The sequence below is a fragment of the Schistocerca serialis genome, chromosome 3 (genome assembly GCF_023864345.2).
Source record: "Schistocerca serialis cubense isolate TAMUIC-IGC-003099 chromosome 3, iqSchSeri2.2, whole genome shotgun sequence".
NCBI classification, from domain to species: Eukaryota; Metazoa; Arthropoda; class Insecta; order Orthoptera; family Acrididae; genus Schistocerca; species Schistocerca serialis.
The window spans coordinates 108,197,271-108,210,286 of record NC_064640.1 but is presented as its reverse complement, the minus strand read 5'-3'; the positions used below and the strand labels follow the sequence as shown (position 1 = coordinate 108,210,286).

The 13,016-nt window shown below is 28.6% G+C and overlaps 1 pseudogene; it reads right to left on the bottom strand.

Annotated features, from left to right (window-relative positions):
• Nucleotides 1-278: 278 nt before the first annotated feature.
• On the bottom strand, nt 279-13,016 carry LOC126470709 (NADH-ubiquinone oxidoreductase chain 5-like; annotated as a pseudogene).

Genomic DNA, 13,016 nt, shown 5'->3' with positions numbered 1-13,016 from the left:
CTTCTCCATCTTTACATGTCAGCTAAATTCTCTGCAACTTCTTGAAAACTGGTTGATAATACAAGATAGTCACAAGTGGAATCAATGCAGTTGGAAATGTCTGACCCCAGACAGCAAAATTTGATCATTTGTATTAAAACCCAAGACAAGATGCATGAGTTTTGCTGTAATTAATGCCACTGATAAACATCTTGATGAGTATGTAGTGAAGATCCTCTGTAAAGGATCAAATTTCGCACTTACTCCAAAAATTCTACAAATAACAGACTACATCAGCTTCATGGAGCATGTTGCAGCTTCTCTTCCACTGGAACCAGCAGAACCGGTTCACTGCTTGCCAAGGCACCAGCACTAAGATCAAGTATCTCCACAGGAGAAGAGTAGCACTGATATATCTGAGGAAAGTACATAAGGAAGGAGTTCCTCTATTTGGTAATATTTACACATGTATGGGTACATACAAGTTGTCAAAATATCTGAAACGAATTCACACTGAATATGTGGGGAAGAGCAAACACCACACCCACAATGCTACTGACTTTGTACACTACCTCAGTCAATTGTGACTCTAGGATATGGATATTATGGCCAGTTTTGCTGTACTCTCCCTCTTTATGAGAGTATCACTTTTTGATTCTTTGGAACTAACTGCAGAAAGAACTTTTTAGGCACATTCTGACATGAACTCATTTCCTGTTCAATGAAAAATATTATGAACAAACCAGTGGCTTGGTGATAACTAGTCTGTTTTCACCCTCAATGGCAAACCTATACCTAGAACAAATTGAACAAAAGGCACTGGAAGCTGACAAGTTGAAACCAATTTGTTTCTACTGGTACATGGACAACATGTTTGTGATGTGGCCACCACATGAAGCAGAAAAGCTTCAAGAATTCTTGGGGCATTTAAGATCCATCCATCACAATATAAAATTCATGATGGAACTTGAGAAAGAGGGCCAATTACTTTTCCTCTTCATCTCAGCATAGCTTCTCTCATTACGTATTTCAACAGTTACATATTTTACGTTCTCTCAGTACTAAGGACAGGGGCCTATTCGTAAAATAAGATAATTTACTAATGAATAAACCCTTACGATTGAGACATCCTTTAATTAAAATCATCAATAACTCTTTAGTTGATTTACCCGCACCAACAAATATTTCATTTTGATGGAATTTTGGGTCCCTACTAGGGCTATGTTTGGTAATTCAAATTGTAACTGGACTATTTTTAGCTATACATTATACATCAAACATTGAAATAACATTTAGTAGTGTAGTTCACATCTGCCGAGATGTAAATAATGGCTGAATTATTCGAACCTTACATGCAAATGGAGCTTCTATATTTTTTATTTGTATTTATTTGCATGTAGGACGAGGAATTTACTACGGATCTTATATATACATACACACCTGAATAATTGGTACAGTAATCCTATTTTTAGTTATAGCAACTGCATTTATAGGATACGTTTTACCTTGAGGTCAAATATCATTCTGAGGTGCAACAGTAATTACTAATTTATTATCAGCAATCCCATACTTAGGAACAGATTTAGTTCAATGAGTGTGAGGAGGATTTGCTGTTGATAATGCAACATTAAATCGATTCTTTACATTCCATTTTGTATTACCATTTATTATTGCTGCAATAGCAGCAATTCATTTATTTTTCCTTCACCAAACAGGGTCTAATAACCCTTTAGGACTAAATGGAGATATTGAAAAAATTCCATTTCACCCATACTTTACTTTCAAGGACTCTATTACATTTGTATTAATAACATCATTATTAATTATATTATGCTTGATCAATCCTTACCTCCTAGGAGATCCGGATAATTTTGTACCTGCCAACCCATTAGTAACTCCTGTCCATATTCAACCAGAATGGTACTTCTTATTTGCATATGCAATTCTTCGGTCAATCCCTAATAAACTTGGAGGTGTTATTGCGTTATTCCTATCAATTAGAATCTTAATAATTTTACCATTTTATAATAAAACACCATTCCGAGGTATTCAATTCTATCCTATCAACCAGATTTTATTCTGAATTATAGTAGTTGTTGTATGCTTATTAACATGAATTGGAAAACGGCCTGTTGAAGAACCTTATATTATAACAGGACAAATCTTAACAATTATTTACTTTACATACTTCTTAATTAATGTGCATGTTGCAAACGCATGAGATAAGCTAATTAAGGAATAATAAGTTAATTAGCTTAGGAAAAGCATATGTTTTGAAAACATAAAACTAGAAGTTTAACTCTTCTATTAACTTTTCTTAAAAAATTTCACTAAATAAATGAAATAAATAAAATCTTTAAACCAACAAAGAAAATAAAAAAATTTAAAGATAATGGCAAAAAACTTTTTCAAGCTAAGTACATTAATTTATCGTAACGAAAACGTGGTAATGTGCCACGAACTCAAATAAAACCAAAGGACATAACAGCAAGCTTAATAAAAAATATAAAAGAATAAAAATCACCACCTAAAAAAATTAAAGCTAATAACATTCTTATAAAAACAATTCTAGTATACTCAGCTAAAAAAATTAAAGTAAAACCTCCTGCACCATATTCAATATTAAACCCTGAAACTAACTCAGATTCACCCTCGGCAAAGTCAAAAGGAGTACGGTTAGTTTCAGCTAAACAAGAAGCAAAACAAGCTAAAGCTAAAGGAAAAGAAATAATAATAAATCAACAATAAAGCTGATAGTTTATAAAATCAAACATGTTAAAACTACCAATTAAAATAATTAAAGATAATAAAATTAAAGCCAAACTAACTTCATATGAAATTGTTTGAGCAACAGAACGAAGAGAACCTAGTAAAGAATAATTTGAATTAGAAGACCAACCAGCAATTATAACAGTATAAACACCTAATCTAGTACAACATAAAAAAAACAAAAATCCATAAGAAAAAGAACATATATAAGTTAAGTAGGGAAAAATCACTCAAACAGCCAAGGAAATTATTAAATTAAAAACAGGAGAAAAATAATAAAGTAAATAATTAGATATAATAGGAATTGGCTGCTCCTTACAAATTAACTTGATAGCATCACTAAAGGGTTGAGGAATTCCGACAAAACCTACTTTATTTGGACCCTTTCGAATTTGAATATAACCTAAAACCTTACGCTCTAATAAAGTTAAAAAAGCAACACTAATTAAAACACAAATAACTAATAAAAGAAAATTCAAAATAAACATAAATAAATCATAAAGTATCAATACTATTTGTAGAAAAAATCTACATAAATGAATTCTAAATTCAACACATTAATCTGTCAAAATAGTAATTTAATTAGTATTAATCAATAAAATAAAAAATATTTCAACCATATGGTCCTTTCGTACTAATATGAATTAATAATCTTAGGATAGAAACCGACCTGGCTCACGCCGGTCTGAACTCAGATCATGTAAGAATTTAAAGGTCGAACAGACCTAATTACTGGGCTACTGCACCCAAAATTTTTCTTAATCCAACATCGAGGTCGCAATCTGCTTTGTCGATATGAGCTCTCAAAAACAATTACGCTGTTATCCCTAAGGTAACTTAATCTTATGATCATAAATTATGGATCAAAACAACAAACATAAATAAATGATATAATAATGAAGAGTTTATTTATCCTTCATGTCACCCCAACAAAACATCATCATTAAATATAGAAAGACAAACAAAAAACTATATAAAAATAAAATGTTAAGCTCTATAGGGTCTTCTCGTCCTAAAGAAAAATTTAAGCCTTTTGACTCAAAAGTTAAATTCAAAAATTTATTAAGAGACAGTTGATTTCTCGTCAAGCCATTCATTCCAGCCACTAATTAAGAGACTAATGATTATGCTACCTTTGCACGGTCAAAATACCGCGGCTCTTTAAAAATTTGCTCAGTGAGCAGGCCAGACCTCAAAATATTTTCTAGAGGACATGTTTTTGATAAACAGGCGGAAATCAATTTTGCCTAGTTCCTTATAATAAATTAACAAGGTAAAAATTATATACAAATAAATATACTAATTCTATCATTATTACAAAAATTTCAAAATTAAATTTATAATCTTAATAAAAAACCTAAAATAATTATAAAATCAAAAATAAAAATAATGAACTAAAACGTAATCTTAAAGATAGCTGGTTTAAAGCTTACTATTATATTTTATTAAAACAAATTATAGGTTATTAACTTCAAAGCTTATCCCTTAAAGAATAAATAAGTTAATATTTATACCTAAAAAATTAAATAAAAACAATTAACTTTAAAAAATTAAATTTTTTCTTAAGAAACTAGATATCTTGGGAAACGATTAACATCTCATTTCTATAAATAATTTAATAATAATTATGATACATTAACTATAAATTATTTATAAATCAACCCAAATCGAGACAAGTAAAGTAAATACTAAAATTTTGATAAACCCTGATACAAAAGGTACAATAAATAAAATCTACTTTTAAAAATTTAAAATAATATTTCATAAAACAATTACATTACCAATAAACTATAATATAAAAAATCAATTCTACAAAATATACTAAGACAAAATTCGACAAAATTATTTTTATTAAATAATTAAATAAACAAAAAATAAATATAATAAAATAAATAATCAAGATATCCTGATTTGCACAGAAAAATTTTCAGTGTAAATGAAACACTTTACTAATAAGTTATATCTTGAAACTCTTCCTAGATACACTTTCCAGTACATCTACTATGTTACGACTTATCTCATCTAAATTGAAGCTAAATTAAAGTAATAAAATAGAATAATCAATAATGAGAGCGACGGGCGATGTGTACACACCTCAGAGCCAATATCAGTTAAATTAAATAAATTAAATTACTATCAAATCCACCTTCATTAATAGTATTTCACCATCAAATCCGTTATAAACAAAAATCTATTGTAACCCACCTTCTCTTAATTATAAGCTGCACCTTGACCTGAAATACTTTACAATTATAAATCTTGAGAATTATAACTCTAAAAAGATTCTCTGATAACGGAGATATACAAACAAATAAATTAAGTAGAGTAAATCGTGTATTATCAATCATGGGGTAGGTTCCTCTGAATGGAATGAGATACCGCCAAATTCTTTGGGTTTAAAGACCTTAACTAATAGTACCCAGGTAAATATAATTAACATTTAAAATAATAGGGTATCTAATCCTAGTTTATTATTCAAATTTCACAGATTCATAAAAAGAGCTATAAATAAATTTTAACATTTCACCTTACAAATTTATATTTTAACCCTAAAAATATAAATAACTGTTTTAACCAATAATATTCACTTGTATCAATCGTATAACCGTGGCTGCTGGCACGAATTATGCCGATACTAAATCAATTGCTAAATCCAAAATCACTTGATAATTAAATCAAATTACTGCAAAATAGAACATTTAGTTTAACAAAACTTACATATAATACAAAGAAAAAGTGAATAAATAAGCAAGAATAAAACTTTTGGAAACAAAATAAGAAATTTAAAAATTTATAAAAATAAGAAAAAAAAAACGATTCAAATATTTAAAGAAAAACAAAATAAAACAAACACAAAAATAACAAAAAAAAAAAAGAAACGCACCCTAGAATGACCACAACAACTTCTCTATTATATATAAATAAAGATTAATATGGAACATGTATACCGATAAATGTATTATATTCTTTCTTATTTAATCTTTCTTTTCACTAATAATAAAGAAAGATTAAATAATATAATAAATATATTTAATATAATTATGTAAATTAATGTAATATGTTATTAATATAAAATTAACTTTATATTAAGTTAACTTAAATATTAATTAGTTAAATAATCTAATTATAGATAATATATTAAATTATATTATTATAATTAATATAATTAGTTATATTAATATAAAATTTTATATTTAATAATATTAATTATTTTCATTATATCCAATTATAATAATATTAAATATTAATTTACATATTATTATATAATTTATAATACAATAACTTATTTTAAGCTAAAAACATAAGTAGCTATAATCCTAGGTAAATAAATGTATTAAAATAATCATTTAATAATTATAAAATAACATTATAGGTATTTAAATTTAATTAAATGTAATATATCAATATAAATTATTTATTATATATAATATATATATTTAGATTATCCTAACGAGATAAATTAATTAGAAATAACCAAAATAATACATAAACAAATTTCTAAAAAAAATTTTTAATTTATATATTAAATATAAATGAAGTGCCTGATTAAAGGGTTACCTTGATAGGGTAAATCAAGTAAATAAAATTACCTTCATTAAATTACATAAGACAGAATTAAACTACCTCCTTTAGTATCAAAAACTAACGTGCATCATACACCTTAATGTAAAAAGGTAAGCTAAACAAGCTAATGGGTTCATACTGATGGAAAATAACATAACAACTATTATAACAATTATGGTTGTATTAACTACAATCACACTTTATTATTATATACGTATTAGATTCTCAGCCCTAATTATATCATACACAGAAAATTCGTGATCTATAAAAATAAAGTCTCAAAAATCAAGAATTATTCTTCCTATAACAGTAATAATTTCAACAATAGGATTAGTCTCAACATCAACCTTAATCTCATTATACTAAGGACTTAAGTTAAACAAACTAATAACCTTCAAAGTTATAATTAAAAGAATAATCTTTTAGGCCTTAGTAAAATTTTACACCTCTAGAATTGCAGTCTAGAATCATAATTGAATATAAGACCTAAAGTATGGTAAGAGAGAAACATCTCATAAGTAGATTTACAGTCTACCACCTTAAATTCAGCCATCTTACCGCAAAAATGATTATTCTCAACAAACCATAAGGATATTGGTACTTTATACTTCTTATTTGGAGCGTGAGCAGGAATAGTAGGAACATCAATAAGAATACTTATTCGTGCTGAACTTGGTCAACCAGGATCTCTAATTGGAGATGACCAAATTTATAATGTCATTATTACAGCTCACGCATTTGTAATAATTTTTTTTATAGTAATACCTATTATAATTGGTGGATTTGGTAATTGACTTGTACCATTAATAATTGGTGCACCAGATATAGCATTCCCACGAATAAATAATATAAGTTTTTGAGTACTACCGCCCTCACTTACCCTTCTTCTTACATCTTCTATAGTAGATAACGGTGCTGGTACAGGATGAACAGTTTACCCTCCTCTTGCAGGAGCTATCGCACATGGGGGGGCATCTGTAGACCTAGCTATTTTTTCACTTCACTTAGCAGGTGTATCATCTATTCTTGGTGCAGTAAACTTCATTACAACAGCAATTAATATACGATCAGAAAGTATAACTCTAGATCAAACACCTTTATTTGTCTGATCTGTAGCTATTACAGCCCTTCTTCTCCTTTTATCACTTCCAGTATTAGCAGGGGCTATTACTATACTATTAACAGATCGAAATTTAAATACATCATTCTTTGACCCTGCTGGAGGAGGTGACCCAATTTTATATCAACACCTATTCTGATTCTTTGGACACCCAGAAGTTTACATTTTAATTCTACCGGGGTTTGGGATTATTTCTCACATTGTATGTCAAGAAAGAGGAAAAATTGAATCATTTGGAACACTAGGTATAATTTATGCTATATTATCAGTTGGACTAATAGGATTTATTGTATGAGCACATCATATATTCACAGTAGGAATAGACGTTGACACACGAGCATACTTTACATCAGCAACAATAATTATTGCTGTACCTACAGGAATCAAGGTATTCAGATGATTAGCTACACTATATGGAACTAAATTCAAATTTAATCCACCGTTATTATGAGCTCTAGGATTTATTTTCCTATTTACAATTGGTGGGCTGACAGGATTAGTATTAGCAAATTCATCACTTGACATCGTATTACATGATACATATTATGTAGTTGCCCACTTCCATTATGTCTTATCTATAGGAGCAGTATTTGCAATTATAGGAGGTGTTATTCAATGATATCCATTATTTACAGGATTAACTATAAATAATACATGATTAAAAATCCAATTCACAATTATATTTATTGGAGTAAACTTAACATTCTTTCCTCAGCACTTCCTAGGACTAGCAGGAATACCACGACGATATTCAGATTACCCAGACGCATATACATCATGAAATGTAGTATCAAGAATTGGGTCCACAATTTCTATTGTAGGAATCATTATATTCATTGTAATTATATGAGAAAGAATGGTTACAAACCGGGCAATCATATTTAGAGCTAATATAAGAAGATCAACAGAATGACTGCAAAATAACCCACCTGCGGAACACAGTTACTCAGAACTACCATTAATTTCTAGATTCTAATATGGCAGATTAGTGCAGTAGATTTAAGCTCTACAAATAAAGGTTTGACCTTTTATTAGAAAATTAATGGCAACATGATCAAATTTATCCCTTCAAGATGGAGCTTCACCATTAATGGAGCAACTATCATTCTTCCATGATCATACCATGGTCGTATTATTATTAATTACAGTAATTGTAGGCTATGCCCTAAGTTACATATTATTCATTGCCTATACAAACCGAAACATACTTCACGGGCATTTAATTGAAACAATCTGAACAGCACTACCAGCAATTACACTAATTTTTATTGCACTACCATCATTACGACTTCTATATTTACTTGATGATTCAGTAGACGCAATAATTACGATTAAAACAATTGGACGACAATGATATTGAAGATATGAATATTCAGACTTTATAGATGTAGAATTTGACACTTATATAACACCAGAACAAGACCTAGAAAACGACGGATTTCGACTTCTAGATGTGGATAACCGAACAATTTTACCAATAAATACAGAAGTACGAGTATTAACAAGAGCATCAGACGTTCTACATTCATGAGCAGTACCTGCATTAGGAGTTAAAATTGACGCAACGCCAGGTCGACTAAACCAAGGAACATTTACAATAAACCGGCCTGGACTATTCTTTGGACAATGCTCAGAAATCTGTGGAGCAAACCACAGATTTATACCAATTGTAATTGAAAGAACTTCAGTAAACTTATTTATCAAGTGATTATCTAAGATAATCTAAGGAGTTAGTTAAAATATATAACATTAGAGTGTCAATCTAAAATAACTAAATAATTAGTACACCTTGAAATACATCAGATGACTGAAAGTAAGTAATGGTCTCTTAAACCAAAAAATAGTAAATTAACGACTACTTCTGATGGGGAATTATAATCCAAATCCCTCAAATATCCCCTCTCATATGATTCTCCCTATTTATTATATTTTCGACTACATTAATTTTATTTAATCAAATAAACTTTTTCTCATTCAAACCAAACCTTATTAAAAGAGCAGAAAAAAGAACAATTGATATAAAGAACTTAAATTGGAAATGATAACAAACTTATTTTCAACATTTGATCCATCAACTAATATCTTCAATTTATCATTAAATTGAACTAGAACATTCCTAGGATTATTATTAATCCATCAATATTTTGACTTACACCATCACGAATTAATATTATTTGAAATAAACTAAACTTAACCTTACACAATGAATTTAAAACATTGCTAGGACCAAAATCATTTAATGGAACAACATTCATCTTCATTTCAATCTTTATTATAATACTATTTAATAATTTCATAGGATTATTCCCTTACATCTTTACTAGAACAAGACATATAGCATTAACATTTGCAATTGCTCTACCTATATGATTAAGATTTATATTATTTGGATGAATTAATCATACAAATCACATATTTGCACACCTTGTTCCACAAGGAACACCGCCTGCATTAATATCATTTATAGTATTAATTGAAACAATTAGAAATGTCATTCGACCAGGTACACTAGCAGTACGACTAGCAGCAAATATAATTGCAGGGCACTTACTATTAACGTTGCTAGGAAATACAGGACCATCTATAGCAATAAACTTAATTTCACTATTAATTATTGGACAAATACTTCTATTAATTCTAGAATCAGCAGTAGCAATAATTCAGGCCTATGTTTTCTCAATTTTAAGAACTTTATATTCTAGAGAAGTATACTAAACTTATGTTAACAACTCACTCAAACCACCCATTCCACTTAGTAGATTACAGACCTTGACCATTAACAGGAGCAATTGGAGCAATAGTTCTAGTATCAGGATTAGCAAAATGATTTCACCTATTTAACATTAACTTATTTATAATTGGATTTGGAATTACACTTCTAACTATAATCCAATGATGACGAGATGTAGTACGAGAAGGAACATACCAAGGACTACATACGGGATTTGTATCAATTGGATTACGATGAGGAATAATTTTATTTATTGCATCAGAAGTACTATTCTTTGTTTCATTTTTTTTGAGCATTTTTTAGAAGAAGACTAGCACCTACTATTGAATTAGGAATATTATGACCCCCAATAGGAATTCAACCTTTCAATCCTATACAAATTCCATTACTTAATACAGCTATTCTTTTAGCATCAGGAGTAACAGTAACATGAGCACATCATAGTCTAATAGAATCTAATCATACTCAAGCATTACAAGGATTATTCTTCACAGTACTACTAGGACTATACTTCACTATACTTCAAGCATATGAATATTGAGAAGCACCCTTCACCATTGCAGATGCAGTTTATGGATCAACATTCTTTGTTGCAACAGGATTTCATGGTCTACATGTAATTATCGGAACAATTTTCTTATCAACATGTCTACTTCGACATTCAATAAATCAATTCTCACCAAGACACCACTTTGGGTTTGAAGCAGCAGCATGATACTGACACTTTGTAGACGTAGTATGATTATTCTTATATATTTCTATTTATTGATGAGGTAGATAATTGTTTTTCTAGTATAAATAGTACATTTGACTTCCAATCAAAAAGCTTGATATAAATCAAGAAAAACAATCCTAATCTTATCTACAAGAATTTTTATTAGATTTATTATTCCAATAATTGTTATAATCCTTGCAACAACATTATCAAAAAAATTAATTAATGACCGAGAAAAAAGATCACCATTCGAGTGTGGATTTGACCCAAAAAGATCAGCACGAATACCATTCTCACTTCGATTCTTCTTAATTGCAGTAATTTTCTTAATTTTTGATGTAGAAATCGCATTAATCCTTCCAATTGTAATTATTTTTAAAACTTCAGAAATTATAATCTGAACAGTATCAACAATATTTTTTATTATAGTATTATTAGGTGGACTATACCATGAATGAAATCAAGGAGCCTTACAATGAGCAGAATAAAGGGTTGTAGTTAACTATAACATTTGGGTTGCATTCAAAAAGTATTGATATAATCAATCAACCTTAAATAGAATAAGAAGCGAAATATTGCAGTCAGTTTCGACCTGGAAGATTGGTAAATAAAATACCCTTATTCTTATTAATTGAAGCCAAAAAGAGGCGTATTACTGTTAATAATATAATTGAACTATAAAGTTCCAATTAAGGAAATGTAAAGCCAATATGAAAGCTGCTAACTTTTTATATTAGCGGTTAAACTCCGTTAACATTTCTAAAATTTATATAGTTTAAATAAAACATTACATTTTCACTGTAAAAATAATATATGTATATTTATAAATACCTAAAAGTAAAAATACTTCCTTAACATCTTCAGTGTCACGCTCTAATTATAAGCTATTTAAGTAAACGAAAAATAATACCACCAAAATAAATATTCAAAAAATAAAAGTTAAAAGATAAATCTTAAAATTAGAATCATATCAACCTTGTATATAACTAATTAAATAAATAAATAGTCTATATAAACCTTGACCACCAAATAATTCACCTCAACCATAATCAAATGACTTTGATGAATAATAACCCAATTTTAAAGGAAAATATCTAATAAACTTAGTTGAAATGAAAGGTATAAACCACATAGAACCAGCAAATCTAACAAAAGAAAGCATACTTAAAGAAAATAAATTTTGAGAAAAATCAAAATTAGAAATAAGATAACCCAAATAAGCACCTAAAACAACTACAGTAATAGTTAAAAACTTCAAATAATAAGGCAGGGCAATCACATGAGGAACAGGAAAAATTAACCAAGACAAAAGGCTACCACCAAAAACAGAAACAAACAATAAACCAATTATACCAAAAGAAATATAATAACCCTTATCGTCAAAAGAAAATCTAGAATAAAAATTATTGTCACCAGATATTGAATAATAAAAAAGACGAAAGGAATAAGAAGCAGTTAAACCAGTAGAAAAGAAATAAAGAAAAAAAATCAAACAATTAATTCATCTTAAACAAACCATCTCAAGAATTAAATCCTTTGAATAAAAACCTGCTAAAAATGGTATACCACACAAAGATAAACTAGAAACATTAAAACAAACTGAGGTTAAAGGCATAAAATTAACAATTGAACCTATAAAACGAATATCCTGAGAATCCTTTAAATTATGAATTATTGAACCTGCACACATAAACAATAAAGCCTTAAATAAAGCATGAGCTAATAAATGAAAAAATGCAAGTTTTGGATAACCCATAGCCAAAATTCTTATTATTAAACCAAGTTGTCTTAAAGTAGAAAGAGCAATAATTTTCTTCAAATCAAATTCAAAATTTGCACCCAAACCGGCCATAAACATAGTTATACAACCAATTAAAAGTAAGAATCAACCACAATTATAAGTATCTAATATTGGTCTAAAACGAATTAATAAATAAACCCCAGCAGTAACAAGAGTAGAAGAATGAACCAAAGCAGAAACAGGAGTAGGAGCAGCCATAGCTGCAGGAAGTCAAGAAGAAAAGGGAATTTGAGCTCTTTTAGTTATAGCTGCTAAAACAATTAATATAGTAATAAGCTTTATTTCAAAAGAATTAGAAATAAAATCATAAAAATAAATATAATTTCAACCGCCAAAA